Source organism: Erpetoichthys calabaricus, chromosome 2, assembly GCF_900747795.2.
Source record: "Erpetoichthys calabaricus chromosome 2, fErpCal1.3, whole genome shotgun sequence".
Classification (NCBI taxonomy): domain Eukaryota; kingdom Metazoa; phylum Chordata; class Cladistia; order Polypteriformes; family Polypteridae; genus Erpetoichthys; species Erpetoichthys calabaricus.
Window position 1 is genome coordinate 182127262 of NC_041395.2, and position 17920 is coordinate 182145181.

The following is a 17920-nucleotide window of genomic DNA, read 5'->3' on the forward strand; positions in this document are numbered from 1 at the left end:
TTTTTGTACATGAAAGCTTACAGGATATGTTAAGTATTTGTGAAGAAATAACTTTGGCTTAAAAACACCAAACATGCTATATATGCATTTGCCATGTTCATTTGTGTTCTAAAGTTAAGTGTTTTCTATAAATTGTCAAAAGTATAAGTAAAAGTATGCTCTAACTTAACCTATGGGGCATAGGATGCTTGGGGAGGGTGGGGGTTAAACTTGCAGAATGTCCATTTTTCAAGCAAAGAAAGTTGTCAAGCATTGATCTGCATCTTGAGATTACACATACAGTGTTAAACAGCTTGTGCCCTCCACAATTATTGGCACCCCTGGTTAAGTTGTGTTCTTAGGCTTCTAAGAAATTCTTTTTTTTCCCAAAAAATAGAGGCTCACAACACAAAAAAGAGAAAAATCCAACCTTTAATTGAATTACATTTATTCATTTTTTATATTCAATTTTATATGAAATCATGTGTGCCACAATTACTGGCACCCCTAACAATTCCTAGAAAATAAATAATTGAATCATTTTTGTAACTTCTAGTTTAGTTTTTACAGTTGATCAGAGTAAACTGGACCTTTTAATTGGTAATTAATGACTTCCTGTGTCCCTGGGGTATAAATATGACGTGAGACAGAGTCCTATCACTCTTAGCCACTCTTCAACAAGGGAAAGACAAGAGAACATGCCGTTCAAGTAAGGCAGATGTGTGTCGACCTTCATAAGTCAGTGAATGGCTACAAGAAAATAGCTACTCGCCTAAACCTGCCTGTAGCTACAGTCAGAGGAATAATAAAGAAGAGTAAAACAACGGGAACAGTGACAAACAAGGCTGGACGAGGACCCAAGTTTATCTTGCCACCACGCACAGTGAGGGGGATGGTAAAGCTCACGGTTAGAGAACTGCACCAAAGAGTGTTATCTTGGGGGTCACAAGGTCTCCATGACAACCATAAGATGCGATCTCCATGCCAACAAGCTCTTTGGGAGACATGCAAGGAAAAAGCCTTTTCTCACCTCCAACCACAAACGTAAACGTCTGGAGTTTGCTAAGCGATACTGGGACCGTGTGCTTTGGTCAGCGGAGACTAAAATTGAGCTTTTTGGCAGCAAACATTCTAAGTGGGTCTGGCGTGAATCCAAGAATGAGTATGCGGAAAAGCACCTCATGCCCACTGTAAAGTATGGTGGAGGATCTGTGATGCTGTGGGGCTGTTTCTCTTCCAAAACCGCTGGGAACCTTGATAGGGTGCATGACATCATGATCTCCTTGAAATACCAGGACATTTTAAGTCAAAATGTGGTGGCCTCTGCCAGAAAATTGAAGATGGGTCATCATTGGTTCTTCTAGCAGGATAATGACCCTAAACATTTTTTTTCCCCCATTATTTCTCCTTATACAATTTCTTGTATTAGGAATTTGTTAGTTTTCGCATACCCCTTGGGGGTCAAAGCGCAGGGTCAGCCATTGTACAGCACCCTTGGAGCAACTACAGGTTAAGGGCCTTGCTCAAGGGCCCAGCAGAGTAGGATCTCTTTTGGCAGTGACAGGGATTCGAATCGGCAACCTTCTGGATACCAGCACAGATCCTTAGCCTCAGAGCCAAACATATGGCAAAATCTACACACAAATGGCTCAGCAGACACAAAATCGAGCCATGGCCATCTCAGTCCCCAGACCTCAACCCCATTGAAAAACTGTGGGGTGAGCTGGAGAGGACAGGACTCGGGACGATCTAGAAAGACAAAGAGGAATGGTCAAAAATCCCTGTCTCTGTATTCTCCAGCCTTGTGAAATGTTATAGGAGATTAAGTGCTGTCTTGTTGGCAAAAGGGGGTTGTAGGAAATATTAACAGCAGGGGTGCCAGTAATTGTGGAGGGCACTGTATCTGTCATTTTCAAAAAAGAAAAAATAGAGGCCATTTCTATCACAAAAGAGAATGTATCCTGACTTCCTTGAAAAATAGTAACAAGCTATATGCAATAAAATGATGATTTCCAGATCAGTTTTGTTGTCACAAACATGCATTGGTAAAATGGAAGCCAAGTTTTCTAAAACTATTGGCACTTCAAAAGGACAAATTCAGTACCTTTTTAGGCTTTTATTTTCCAGGGTGCTCCATGCAGCAGAGGTTACATCAGGGCTCTCGCAAACCAGATCTGCTGTTCTTCGTGTCTTCAAGCTGTAGGAGTATCAGCACAGTTCTTTCCCTTTGTGAATCTCTCCTGATTGTTGGAGCGGGGTGGCAAACAAAAACAGTTACAGTTATTGAATTTGCTTGCGTAGTTACAAATACACCCATCTTGTATTTGCTATCCAAACATCCATTTCCTGTATTTTGTCACTAACAATGAAGGGGTCAACAAGTGTGTCCTAGTCGGCCTTTAATTGACACGAGAGCCGCACTTCATTGCCTGTTTGAGAGAGAGCTGATGCTGACATGCTTCACAAACAAATGAGGTTAGTCTGTCTTGTGTACCTCAACAAAAAGAAGGGGGGGACAGAATGGTCACTCATTGTGGTAAGCGCAAATCTTTTGATTCTATTAAAAAAAAATGTTTTGCTTGACTTCAGATTAATTCTTAGAGGCCATAGTGATTAGTTCAGTGTGTCATTTAAAATTTTGAGGGGTTTGCATCCTGTTGGCTATCAAAGTAAAGATGGGGCTTAAGCATAAAGGGGAGTAAACCCAAGACCAGAGGAGTCCAAGTACTGTAGATGACAACTGCTCCCACTTTTCTTTGGCCATAATGGACATCAAAACCAGAAATTACAATCCTGGAACAACTTGAGGCAAAACACAACAAATAATCAAAGGCCTTTGCTGCAAGCCATGACGTCATTACTGCAGGGATTTTTGTACTTCACTGATCCAGCGTAGCACATCACACAAAAAAAGGAGCAGAAGATGGAAACCCACAGAAGGTAAACCGTTCAAAGAGGATAGAAGAGAGGACCAGCTTTTTACCAAAAAAGAAAAGCTGTGCGGCTTTTTTGTGGCACCTCAGCAAAGCATTGATGGGAGCTGCTCAAGTCATTTGGAAGAAATCCCCACGGACAAGGAGCAGCACTGCCCACTCCTGAAATACTTGTGTGTGTGCCAGGCGTGCCTTTTGAAACAAGTTTTAGTCCTGCTAGGGCCATTGTTGCTCCTTTCTGATCGCTCCTTGGACTCACAAAAAAAAAAAAAAAAAAAAGACATGATTGTGCATCTTATATGCAATAAAGAATATTTAGACAGCAACATTGCAGCTTTTTTGCTCTGTCAATTTTAGGCCAAACTGTTAACGGTGTCTTTTGTCACTAGAAATAAAACCGCTTAAAACTACCAATCTAGCACTTGGAGAAACAGCTTAACCAACTGCTGAACAGGTGGTGTCACAAAAACTTGGAAATTTGGCATCCCTCAACCAGTAAATTTACTGTAGGGCCGTGGCAATCGTGTGTCTGCAACATTTCAACACAGAAAAGGAATGAAGGTAAAATATGACACTTCACCTGTACAGCCTTTATGAGGTGTACAACTGAAAAGTAAAGTGCAGGTAACTCAGAGAAGAGGGAACAGATGAAAGAAGGTATGAACAAGCAGTCATTAGAGAAGACAAAGGGTCTCTCTGTTTAACCTATTTATATTGCTGGACACTTCCTACAAGAAATGAAATAAATATTCTGGAACTGACAAGAGGCCCATTGTTTATTATTGAATTTACCAAAGGGACCAATTATTGTACCAGTCTTGTTGGTGACATATTTGCAAGTGGGACAGCAACTCCTGTCACAGCTCAAAATGCAAGGTGTGGATTGTGGCTGCAACCAAAGAAGGGTATCCTGTCAATGAAGGAACTCCTCATTCTGAGTGTTTCATTACAGAAGTCACTCTCATCACTGCAGCGGTGATGGAGTCTAATCTAAGGAACCATGGAAGAGATAGAAAGGAGCTGTAGAGAAGGCAACCATGTGATAGATGGATGTTTTATGTCCTGCAGCTAGAAAGTATGATCTTTAGAAATGGTAGAAACATTGACAGAAACAAATCTGACGAAAACGGAGATAATTTGTAAAAATTCCTGTAGTTTGCTTCTGGAACAAGAGGCATCACTAACATCAATAAATCCTTTGTATTGGGGGGGGGGGTTTGAAACCAAACAAATGCTCTACTGCCTCAGCTCGCTAGGTCCCATTTACCCATTCCAATGCCATGGACCTGGTGGAAGGGAGAATGCCAGACTGATGAGGGCATTCATGGGAGGATCTTGGTCTGGATGTCTTTTGAATCTGTATCAGAGGGTAAGGAGAAATAACTATAGAGGGAGGCGATGTCCATTGTAAAGATAAACCTAAAGGTGTCAAACAACTGGAGAGCATGGTTAGTATCTACCTTCAAACAGTGATCTCCTGAGACTGTCAAGGAAAGGTGAAGTAGGAGTAGTTGGACACTCATATGCAGAATCAATTAGGCATCCAGGATTGCCTGTTCTGTAGCTTTTTGGAAAGAAGGTAAAGCTATCGGTGGGTTTTCAACAATGTGGAGGCAAGCACAGTGCCCTCCATGATGTTTGGGGCAAAGATACATTTTTCTTTGATTGACCAAAAAACCCACGCAGACACGGGGAGAACATGCAAACTCCACGCAGGGAGGAACCGGGAAGCGAACCCAGGTCTCCTGAGGCAGCAGCGCTACCTAACACTGTGCCACCATGCCACCCAAAAACAAACAATTGAATCAAATATTCAGACTAAGATAATTCCAACTGCGACAACCAACATTAATGATTGCCTCAATTTCTTCTCCGGCACCTTCTTGGAGGACACGGCCTCTCAAACTACTGACAACTACTTTCTGGGTGTTTTTTCTGTGCTCCAGGGCATCTAGACATTACTGACCTTGAATCTTGCTGTGGAGCCCAGCTTTTAAATACTCTAAACAAGGTTCGGGGTGCTGATAGTGCGTTGCTGAACCTACTAAACAACAAACTACCTGGATTGGGATCCGAGTGCAGTGGGTGACACCTCAGTACCAATTCTGCCTCCAACGCCCAAGTTTTCACTGTAAGTTAGAGGACCTGCTTGCAGAGCTGGACACAGATCAACATCATACCCAGGATGAAGCAATTGCAGGTTAAGCGCCATGCTCAAGGCGCCAACAGAGCAGAGTCATTTCTGGCATTGGCGACATTTGAACAAGATTGGAATTGAATTTCTTGCTACCTGAAAATGCACTGTACAGACTTGACATTACAGTGCCAAACCTAGCAAATGACATGACAAAGAAATAAAAATAACCTCCAAAGAGATAACACAGTTAAAACCCTTTTATCAGAAGTGGTAATTACATTTAACCTCAGAAAAAAACAGAACTCCAATTACTTGTTGGCAATTCCAAAAATTATTGGCAAACACAAAGAATGAACTGAATCAGGCTGAATCCAGAGGGGCAGCGACATTAAGGCACATCCCAACATTTACATTGATGGTAGAGATGGATTGCATTGGCATAGCGCACTCTTGTTTAGCTGCCAAGTGTCTGTCCATTTTCTTCTAGACGAGAGGTTCCCAAGTTCAGTCCTGGTGGGCTGCACTGGCTGCAGGTTTTTATTTCAGTACAATTTCATTAGAAGCCAGTCATTGCTGCTGAAGTGTAGCGGTGACTCAATCAACAGTTTTGTGCTACATTTTAGTTGACTCGCTTGTTAAGATTCCCAATTCTTGGTCAGTTCTTTAAGCCTTAAACAGCCACATTCACTGTTTCAATTGCCCCTTGTTTTTTTAATCAGCTGCCAATTTACAATGAGATTCAAATGACAAAGAGGCCAGCAGTTCTGGTCCCATTTACCCCGCATGAAATATCAAATTTAATAAAAAATAAGTTGAAGACCAATAAAGGACTGAGAATTACTCATCTGTACTGGTCACAGAGCAATTCAGATGGAACAAAAACCTGCTGCCACAGCGACCCTACATCTAACTTGAGAACAGCAACCTAGACTTTACACATGAGGTTCCCCATCTTTCCTGTGGTAGAATTGGTCATTTCTGTTTTAACAAGGATACAACCCCTGGCACCAGAACAGCTTGTGGTGTTAGTTGGCATTACTGGTAACAAATCTTGCACAAGGCCACTAAATTTTTCCACCAAAATCCTGGAGAGTAATTAACCTGCACTACATAGATCTGAAACTTTCAAGAAAATGGTAGTAGATATTGTCAGTGGTATTTATATTAAAATTAAGAGTTTTGCTTTTCACTCATCAGTTCACTGGCCTTTGCTTTAGACTAATTTAGAATTTGGTACATTACATGAATAGATGTTTGTGACACCCTAAAATGTGAACACACTGTCCAGTTATATGTTTACGTTATATTACTAACTGTAATTCTGTGAAGTATTTGATTGCTATGATATGAATTCAAGTCATTAAGCAAAATTGTAAAGACTGCATACAAATTTCTACATTGAAATTGTCTTAAAATGAAGCAGCTGTCAAGCAGCAGAATTGAGGCTTTAGACTTTAATGCATGTCACAGGCGCCTTATTTATCCAGCAGAGTCCGCAACATCATTTATAACAAAACCTACTCAAAATAATGTTGTACCCAGCATCTAATCAAAAGATTAGATTTTTATAATGTTTTATTAGTTTAAAGGCCAGTAATTGTAAGATATTTTATAGAAGATTTACAATGTTCTTCATTTTAAAAGCCTTTATCATCTGTAATAAACGACTGAGTAAATAATCATTTGCTCACTAAACCAAGTGAAAAATAGCTTGGGATAGAAAAGACCCTGCTTTTAATCCCAAGTTTACACATTTTTGTATCAGGTTTATTATATTTACCATAAAATAAACACTTAATTGATGTCTGTATTCTAATTTAAATTATTTGTAGGCATATGCACAAAAGAAAAAACTAACCACCCATCATGCGAATTATTTTCAGTGTGTATATTATGTTACAACAGGTAAATGTATTTCCAGTACCCTTAGCAAAGCTATATTTTATACACACACACACACACACACACACACACACAAACAAAAGAACCGCAGCTTGAATGCTGCTTTGTTGATTCCCAGAAAACAGACATCTGTTTTTCTTGAAAAACACTGTTATGTTCATACACACCATTATGAGCACCTCTGCCTAAATTATTCCCAGGACTGTTGAGAATCCAATTACTTGTTATTTAGTTTACAAACTTCTTGACATTTTTCAACAGCATCATACCAGCTCTACCCAGCTTTCAGGAACACACTCAATAACACCAGGCGCAAAAGGTGTATAATCCGAGTTTTTATCAGACGCACAAACAATCCAAAATTTCTAAAATCAGAAAATGGGAAAAAAAAAAAAAAAAAAAAACAGAAAAAAAAAGAAGAAAATGCAGTTGCATGTTTTGTTGCCAGCCTGTTATATACAATGAGAACTGCAATTTCTAGGGGCATTCAATGCGACATAAAAAAAGGAAACCGGAAGAGACAAGCAGGACATTATTTCTCCCACCCCACCCCCCCTCCCAAAAACAGAAGGGACAGGCAGCATTCCTGTCAATAATAAATGTAATTGTCTTACACTTTCTTTTTGTACACAACCATCATACATTAACAAAAAGGAGAAAGTGCACAAGAAAGAAAAATAAATTAAGAATCAATAGCATAGAAGTAAAGATGCTGGATGCCTGAAAGAAAGTCTTGGGTTCCCAGAGAAGTCATTGTTTGGTGGTAGTTTCAAATAAACCAGTCTTACAAATAAAAGTAAGCCTGCCATAAGTGAGGGTCCAACCAGAAAAGGGTATAGCCTCTGTCCTTTTTTCTTTTCTCGCTCTTTTTTTTTTTTTTTTTTTAAAACCCGTCTGTGAAAGCATATACGGAATTACACAGCCGCTCTGTCAGTGATTGCACTGAGAATTTCTCAAGCTCAGGAACAGTGACAGACAGAAGAGTGTTAGTTCAGTGGAGTGGCAATCTGGCTTCAGAGATGGGATGAGATCAAAGTTGGTCCTTGTGGCACATAAGCAGACGGCAGATGAAGGTCTAGCCATCCTCTTTAGGTGGAGTGTACCAACCTGCAAAACACACATGATTTGTAATGAGATGCAAATAAGTATAGTAAAAGAAAAATTAAATGAAAAACAATCTTTGAGATGACCGCACTATATGTATGTTAATATTTTAAACAAGTTATTTCTAGGGAATATCTGTACTACAAAACATTCTGAGGGGTAGGGGCATATCAAGTATATACACACTTCACACACCTTAGAATGACCGATCACTGAAAAATTGCACCAAAATAACAAATATTGCTTGCTATCAAAGGGTACAATCAAAGATATCCTACCATTATGTATGATGAAATTACCTGAACTCCATAAAGGCTGCATCCTATTCCAAACCATACAGCTCATTATGGAGTCTTACTGCAGCGAAGGATATTTTGATGTTTCTGTCCATGCTAATGCCAAAACATTCTATTTTGTATCTCATCATGAAGAATGTGTTATTTCATTTGCTTAATGAAGATTTTCCTCTACCGAGTTCATACACACAATTCTGTTTACAGACCAGCATAAGCTTTGTATGAGCAGTGGCAAGTTGACACAATGGCAACAAAATACTAAGGAAATATATAATTCATATTAAATAACTTAAATCAACTAAAATGCTAAAAATTAACATAAATGGTCAGCTGCAGTCACCTACATTAAAGGTTCAGTATTTGCCATAAACATTTGTCTGCTAAAGTGAAGAGTTTCAACAAAATGTATGCTTTATAAAATGTATAAAAATGCTTCAATTTAGACACAATTAGATAAGGCAATTAATAAATACCATGGTTGTGAAAAAATTAGTGACTTGGAAAATACTGAACATATATTCTAAGTATATTCAATCATCTATCACCCATAGCTTACATCCTTTGCTTAAGCAAAGGCTGCTCACTAGGTGCATGTTCTGATCTTTCTTATATACAGTAGTTCTTCTGTATTATGAGATCAGTACAACCTATCATTGATTTGTCCATGAAAAAATAAGCCTTGTGGAGAAGATGGATAATTAATTGCATTCTCCACTCCAACCTTTGTCTGATAGACCACCAGGACCCACACAGTTTACATAACACAAGAGGACTCAATCTAGGAGCAGCCTCCAAAAAGTATTCAATGATGCAAGACGTGAGTGCTCCTGGTCTACAGTCATTAGGTGAAGAGGTGTGTGTCTTCTTTGGACTTAGAACAATGCAGGATGTTTTCCTCAGCAGCAGCACTTTCTGGAGCCTTAGGGACAGACTGAACAGGTGACAGAGGACACCACAAAGTTAGTCAGCACAGGCCTTAAGAAACCGAGGACTGTCTCCATCTGGTCGTGCAGCTTTTCCTGTGTGCAGTTTCCTCAGTCATCTCCTTACAAAGTTTTCAGTTATGTAAATACCAAACTGATGGTCAGAGGTGGACTCATCATTGGTCATTCCAGTTGAAGTTGTAAGAATTTGCTGATGTTGTGGGGATCAGGGGTTGGGAGATGTGTGGTCATTGGAAGAACATGGCAGTGGGAGGGAAAATCTATTAAACAGTGGTTCATCATGTTACCTTTGTCCACATCCCCTTGCAGCACCCGAGTCCTGGATTGCTTCACTCCAGTAATTATGCACGGTCCATTCCAGACATTTTTCATGTTTTTCTAAGCAAGTTTGCTTTCTATTTTAGCTTTGTAAGCATCCTTTCTTTTCCTCAGCATTTCCTTCAACACTTACTGTGCATCCTTCACAGCCTCTTTGTCACCTGATTTCAATGTATTGTTTTTTTTCCCATTGGTGAGGCTTTAATTTCAGGTCTTGTCGTCTGAAAGTAACACACTGTCTTTGAGGGTAGCAGTGTCGCTGAAGAAGTTAATACTGTCAGTGATGCAGTGGCCGAGTCCCTCAATATCATCCCCATGTGACTCATACATTATTTTCAAGTCTGTAATTTGGAAGCAGTCATTCAGAGCCATTTCAGGGCTCCACTTCCTCACTATCCTGGTTGATGACAGGCTGCCATAAAAAAACAGGGTTGTAGCCGACAATAAGATAAATCAGCCCGTGGTCAGATGTGCCCAGATGTTTAACATTTGAATGGAGCAGGTCCAGCTTATTTCTTTAAGTAGAACATGACAGAGATTGATGTAAGTTTGTTATTGATCACTACAAAGTCAAATGGTTGAAGTCACCACATATTATAACACGAGAGAGTGAATTATTTATGTTGCTGAATCTACATCTACAGAGGGAGAAATATAAAATTAATAAGGATGATATAATTTATCTCCCTGGACAAATAACTTGGATGAATTCCAACAGCCAGAATTTCAATGTCTGAATTACAAACTGTAGTTTTAACTAATATGTTCTCTATGACACCATTCCTTGTTCATCTGATGTCCAGTCCCCTATCCCGTCTTTTTTCCTCACTGTGCCAGGTCTCTGTCTGCTTGAATAAGATTAAATCTACCCAGCATTAAAATGGTGTCAGGTATATCAGGTTGAAGCCAGCTCTCTGTAAAACACAAAATGCCACTGTACTTTCATGCTCCATGACCCTCTAAGAGCAGACATCTTGACAGTGACTGAACATTGCCCATTATTATGGATGGTAGACCCTAAAATATTTTTGACCCACTTTAACTATCACAATGGCATGTCACCCTCTTCGTCTTCGGGCAATCAACTCCTGTGGTATACTGAAATTAAGCTGCTTTGGTGCTTGGGATTGCAGAGCAAGCAGCTGATTACAGGAGTATTCAATACACCCCGCTTTTTTATTTTCTCTGTCCCTCTTACGTTTCCAGGTGATGCAGCCATAAGACACTCTTCAGGTCCTCTTCACGACTCCATCCCAGTTCATAGCTTATTTGAATTGCAGTCAAGATGAACTGGCGCCTGGGTTTGCATACACTGCAGTTTGTTGAAGTTAAAATCCATTTAAAACCGATTTACTGGATTTCTAGTGGCTACTATCAATAACAAGCCAAATCAAAACTAATTGAGTTTAAAAAAAAAAAAAAAATACAGAGCACAAGTTATTAAACTTCCTTATGCATAATTCAACATTTGAAATGTGACGTAACAAACATTCAATTAGATAGAGAGAGAGAGAGAGAGAGAGAGAGAGAGAGAGAGAGATAGAGAGAGAGAGAGAGAGAGATAGATAGATAGATAGATAGATAGATAGATAGATAGATACTTTATTAATCCCAATGGGAAATTCACATTCTTCAGCAGCAGCATACTGATACAATAAATAATATTAAATTAAAGAATGATAACAATGCAGGTGAAAAACAGAAATTATTAAATTATTAAACCTTTCTCCCAAATTTAGCCATTCAAACACGATTGTCAACTTACCATTCTTCTCATGAATTTGCACAAGTGATTTGTAAGACTGCTGTGCTCTTGTTAGACTGTACTGGGACTGCAAAATAAAAGGTTGCACTTGGTTATACCTCTGCTATAATAAATTTACTTTTAATTTTAAATGTCATTGTAAAAAGCCCTCTATTTTAAAACAAAACCAAAATGTTGCAGTTTTGCACTATATTACATCCAACCAGAAATGGGGTTTCGAGCAATCTTTGCCTCATCCAACTGAAATCTAGGAATTGTATAAACAGACGGTGACATTTTCAAAAATATACAAAACATTTTACCTTACTGCAATTGGGGAAGCAACTAATTTCATTAATATAAGGGGAAAAAACATTTTTAGTATTGAATTTTACTTTGAAACAAATATTGATCCTTTAACAAATGTATTTCACACACAAAAGGTAGCAGAGAAGAGGTACTCATCTGCTTGATGTATCAAGTTTTAAATGCCACAACTGAAAAAAGGGACAAGATTGCAACTGAACAACCTGAAAAGCATTCATACAGCAACGTCACAGTCAGGCAGTACATTAAAAGCTGTCAGAAAAAGGGTACGTTTGTGATACTTTGGAAATGTTGAACTGTACTGGAAAGTCATCATAAGGTTGTGTAATTTGTCATCCTGTGATTCTCTGTGCAATTTGGCATTCTCAGACAATAAGATCAGCAACTACAGTCAGCAAGTTTGACATTTCCTCCAAGTACTTTGTTTTAGAGTGGATTCAGAACCCATCACTATTTTTTTTATACAGAATTTTGCTATGTTGCAGCCTTCAGCTAAAATCACTCAAATAATTTTTTCCCCCTATATCAAGCAACATTCAGTAACCTCACAATTGTAATATACACCTGATTTGGGGATGTTCTGCTCTTCTCTGCAGATCCTCACAAGCTCTGTAAGGATGAATAGAGAACATTGGTGAATAGCTATTTTCAGGTCTCTCCCCAGATGTTTGATTAGGATTAAATCCAGAATCTGGCAGGACAACTCAAAAGACATTTTTCCTGTGATATTGTTGCCCTATTGGAAAGTGAGCTTTCAGCCCAATCTCATGTCTACAGATGATCTTTAGCAGGTTTCTTTCTTCAAGCCTGTCTAGTCTCCCAGGCAGAACTGCTTAAAAACCACCACAAACAACATGATGCTACCATCCCCGTTTCACTGCTGGAATGGTTTTGCAACGGTCATAAGCTGTACCTGGTTACTTCTTGACATGACGCTAATCTTGGTTTCATCAGACCAGAGAATCTTGTTTTTCATAGACTGCGAGCCCTTTAAGTGCATTTTTGCAAACTCCAAACAGGGTTCCATGTGTCTTTTACTAAGGAAAGGCTTCTGCCTGGCCACTCTGTCACAAAGCAAAAAGATTGGTGGGAGTGTTACCATGATGGTTGCCCTTCTGGAAATTCCTCACATCTCTGACACAGGCTGTCTTGAGCTCAGCCATAGTGACCATTAGGATTTTGGTCATGTATCTTGCCAAAGCCCTTTCCCCATGATTTCGAATTTTGGCTGGGTGGCCAGCTATAGAAAGAGTTGTGGCTGTTCCAAACTTCCATTTAACAATTACAAAAGCATTTGTGTTATTTAATAACATTGGTGCTAAATGAAATTTTGTGTGTCCTCCCACAGATGTGTGCTATAGCACAATGCTGCCCCTAAACTATACAATGTCAACTGTGAGACCTTCTATAGATAGTTGGGTACCTCTCCTAATCATATCCATTCAACTGAACTAACCACAGATGGATTCAAACAATGTGTAGAGACAATGATGTTCGCCTCACTTACATTAGTGCAGTGATATTATTATTGTCATTCATCATTATTATTTGTATCACTGATATACATTCTATACTTCTGACATTGTACTTTTAGTATTTAGCAGTTTTTATAGTAGAAAGATATAATAGAGGGAATTCATAAAAATGTGATTTTTTTTTTCCCAAGTCAAAAAAACACTTTTTACATGTTTTTTTGAGAAAAAAACGTAACTTGAAGGAGGTTAATGTTTTAAAATGTCTACTATGTGTTCATTTTGTCATTCTGGGGTATTGAGTGTTGCATGCTGTGGGGAAAAAATGAATTTAAATGATTGAGATGATGACACATATCAGTTTAAAATGTTGTATTTTTGTGTTACGTGCATGAGTAAGTCACTATACCTACATTCTTATCAAAAAACAAGAATGTTTTGATTCATCAAAAAGTACCACTTCTGGCAGCATGAGACAGAAGGCAGCTTAAGGCCAAGGACTCAAACAGCATTCTCACTGTGCAAATAGAAGGAGCAAACACATGGTGGGAAAGCCAAGCTACAAAGCAAACATACCTGATAAAATGCCAGTCACAAATTTAGTTCCATCTTAGGCATAAAAATCTGGTGGGGCCACATGGACCTGGGAGAGAGACCCTGGCATAAGGAGTCAAGCCATCCTGAGAAGAGTGAGTAGGTGCTTGAGAGTGAGAGACAATCAAGCACAAAAGTGTAGAACTTACAAGACCCAGTCCTCAGTTTAAATCCATTAGCCTTAGTAATGTATATAGTAAGTGGTAGCCTTGGGAATGATCCAGGCTGGGATCACTTCACAGTGCTGGTGAAAATGAGTGCAGATGGGGTTACCTAAGACTCCAAGCGATCAATGAGAAGCAGAGCCAGTGGTGTAAATGAGAAGGCAGTGGATGCATCAAAGGGAAAAAAAAAACATTGCAGTCATACTGAAGGAGTCATGGATGATCAGTGAGACAGCCTCCATTAACCTTATATGTGGGAGTGAAATAGAGACTCTATTTTAAAATGTATTAGGCTACCAGTACCTTTGATTACAAAATGTCAGCCAGAGTTATATTTTAAAAAAATAAAGTATTCCACAATATCTCAACACCAAAAGCAGAAACAAATTAACATTCATACATTTCCAATTTGAGCTTTTTGTGATAACCAGGATGACTATTCCAAAACAGCAAGGTGCATGTGTTCATGCACCCTTTAAATTGTTAATAAAGTCAACCTATGGTTTGCTGCTTAAAAAGGCTGTAGACTTTAAGCCCTACTTAACGGTTCAAGAAACTTGAGTGAATTCCAATGGGTGCAAACTTTTGAACTGAAAACACTTACTACCCTAAACCAGAGGTCAGGAACCCCATACCCAATTCAAAAGTCAATTAACTTATATGCACTTCACTTCGTCCATTGGTCCGGCTTTATGTATTTATTAATACTTTTACTACTTAAGTAAAAAATACATGGCTTCTGGATGCTGTGAGGACACGACTGGGTAACTTATGCGGATGAAGTGACATGAGTAACTTGAGGCTTAAAAAAAAAACAAAAAAAAAACACAATAATGTTTGCCTCTGCTGTGAGCATTAACAGAGAAATACCTAGTAGTTTCAGTCAAACACTAAAACTAGATCACCTCCATCGGTTCATGCAAGCATCTCCATCCAGAACCGGTTCGACCCTCTCCACTTCCTCCAACTGATGACCGTCACAGCTGATGTCTTTGTTATTGGAGATTTTATTATACGAGACCTCAATATTTCTTGCCCCAAACAGAAATCTTTTGTTTCTTGTTTTCCCGTTGCTCGAGTATGAGATATTACAAGAAGAGCAGAGTTTTCGAAAGGCACAAGGACAGGGCAGCAGGGACCATCGTAACACATGTCAGAGTAAACAACATGCGATACCAGCAGTTGGAGGTTCTTAAAGCGGATTTCCCAGGACTTATTAATGCTACGAAGAAGAGGACCCTGGCTACGAGAACCTTCATTTCGGGTCCCTTACCTATGGCTAAAAGATTGGATGAATACTAGTTGTCTGAAAGGCTACTGTGAGGGACAAAACACTGGCTTCCAGGATAACTGGGGTTTCTTCTGAGAGGCGCAACGTTTCTTCAGATGAGATGGTCTACGTCCTAATAGATTCACCGCCCGGTCCTCATCAAAAACATCTAATTTGTCTCTCCTGACTATGTAATTAATTCTAATCCATATTCATTCCATAATGCCTTCCTAGTATATGATAACTGTAGCAAGCTCTTCCTCAAATGAACACTGCATTAACACTATAAAAACTATAACAGATTATAGATTCAGTAAAAAAAACCTGCACAAAGCAGCATTAACACTCCACCCATTCAGCATTTTTCTTCCAAGAAGTTAAATATGGCTCTATTAAATGTTAGAGCATTAACCAAGACATTATACATCAACGATCTTATTAGTGATAGGAAAGTAGACTTTCTTACATTACTATAGTACATTGTACCGTGTTGGGGGCCCAAGTTGCCTCGAAAGCTTGCACATTGTAATCTTTTTAGTTAGCCAATATATATACTCGCATTTAAGTTCTTCCGCGGAATAAGTTGGGGCTTGATTGGACTATTTTTTCCTGTATTTTATAACGTCGGTCGTATAAGTCAAATGCGGAAAACTCATGCTATTGGTCCAAGAGATTATGATATGCTAACGCCCACCTGAGAGATTAACCACGGAGCACACTGCCTTTTTTTCCCCTATGTATTGTGCCTACATGACCACACGGTAATACCTGAACTATTACGAAGCGACGTTTGCACTGTTGTGTTTTTGCATCTCACATCCTTATACACCTTTATCAAAAGAGCATCCCTCATCTACAATGGAGTGTTCGATCAGGAGAAAATATGAAGCTGGTTATATTTTAAAAGTCGTTGAAGTGGCGAAAAAAATTGGCAACTGCGCTACTGCAACCAAATTCGATCCATATGAGAAACAGGTGCGAGATTGGAGGAAGCAAGATATTTAGAAAAAAAAATTTAAGTGTTGCATTTTTGAATGGGCATATAAGTCGGGGTCTGATTTTAATACTGATTTTTTGGGTTTCAAAAACCTGACTTATACGTGAGTATATATATGGTAAATGAAACGTGGCTCACCTCTGATGGTGCAGCTGTTTTAATTGAATGTGCACCTCCGAATTACAGCTTTAGATATTCGGTTTGCCAATGTAAAAAAAAGAGGAGGTGGCTTATCAACTATTTACTCAAGCCAGTTTAAAGATGTTGACTTTAGTACGTCTTTAGAGTACCTTGCCATTATTATTCAAGGAGTTTCCCAGTCTCTAGTATAGTCAGTGTATAGACCTCCTAAATATAATGCTTCTTTCATTGAGGAATTCTTAGACTTAGTGTCAATTATAATAACTATGATAGGTTCCTAATTGTTGGCTACTTTAAATTTTCATATTGATAAACAGTGAACATGATTCTCCTGCACTCTTTTGATCTGAGCCAGCACGTTAGTCAGCGCACACAAGGGGTGACACACAGTGGATTTAGTGATTACTAAAGGATTAAAAGTTGATGTGAGGCAGATCGTGGGTATCGGTATATCAGACCACTGTTTCATATTTTTAATATAGAAATACTGATAACTAATGAGAAGTGTACTACGGTTGACCCTTGATATACGACCGGCCTGACATGTGAACAACTTGATTTATGACCAAAATTTTTGTTTTGATTTACGGCCGACATCATGCGTTACGACCTGAATGCGGTCACATGTATCCGCTTGCACGATTGTAAACAAACAGCCGAGAGTGTTTGTAAGCGTCAGTCGGAGCCAAGATACATGTGTTTGTGGACGTAATTTCGGTCAGTGCAATGATTTATATAATTTTTTTCGATAATTGCTAAGGAAGAAAGAGAAGGTAACGAAGGTAAAGAAAGTGATCACAATCGAAACGAAGAAGGAAATTGGGCGGAAATATGAGAGTTGTGTTCGTGTGACTGATCTCGCTAATATGTACAGCATGTCGAAATCCACCATCTCGACAATTTTACAAAGAAAAGATTTGTATAAGGAGGCTCCTTCCAAACAATAACCACCTTCCATTTCATTCTCCTCCTCCTCCCTTCCTGCAGCCCAAAGATGTCAAATGGTGAGTATAGTATGAAATTGTTGTTTCTGGTAGGCTAGGCACTTTTTATAACATTTTGGTTAGTACATTTGAAAAATTATTGGTGTTTTGGTAAATTATGCACATTATACAACCCTTTTTTATTATGAAAAGGTTAAGTAAGTGTTGCTGTGGGAGGTTCGGAACGCGTTATGGGTATTTCCATTATTTCTTATGGGAAAAATAGTCTTGACTTACAACCAACTTGAGTTACAACCAGCCCTCGCGAACAAATTGAGTACGTAAGTCAAGGGTCCACTGAATATCAAAACAGCGTTTAACATCTGCAGTTTCAAAGTTTGCTAACAATCTAAACAACCAGTACACCTGAAGTGCTTACTACAATAGCGGTAATGTAAATAGTAAGGTGTAAAATTTTAATGCTAAAGTGAGCTGCTGCTGACATAGTCGATCCTGAAATCCTCCAACATATCATACCATGGAAGACCCAAAGAGTGTCTGATTTTAAGGAAATATGCCGGTGAGCTTGAGCGTAAATGGAGAGAAACTAAATTGATAGTTCACTATGAAATACTGAAGGCTAAAATAATGGAATATAAAAACATACTCCATCTT

At 38.9% G+C, this 17920-nt stretch overlaps 1 protein-coding gene and 1 long non-coding RNA gene across 6 annotated transcripts in view; both read right to left on the reverse strand.

Moving 5' to 3' along the window:
* Positions 1-17920, reverse strand: part of LOC114642999 (ubiquitin-conjugating enzyme E2 Q1) — a 252422-nt gene that overhangs the window by 64907 nt on the left and 169595 nt on the right. The gene's annotated exons all lie outside the window — the stretch shown is intronic.
* LOC127526740 (uncharacterized) lies at positions 7271-11706 on the reverse strand. The gene is made up of 2 exons (XR_007934171.1): positions 11379-11706; positions 7271-8058 (listed from the first exon to the last, which is right to left on the reverse strand). It is a non-coding gene; the product is annotated as an uncharacterized LOC127526740 (long non-coding RNA).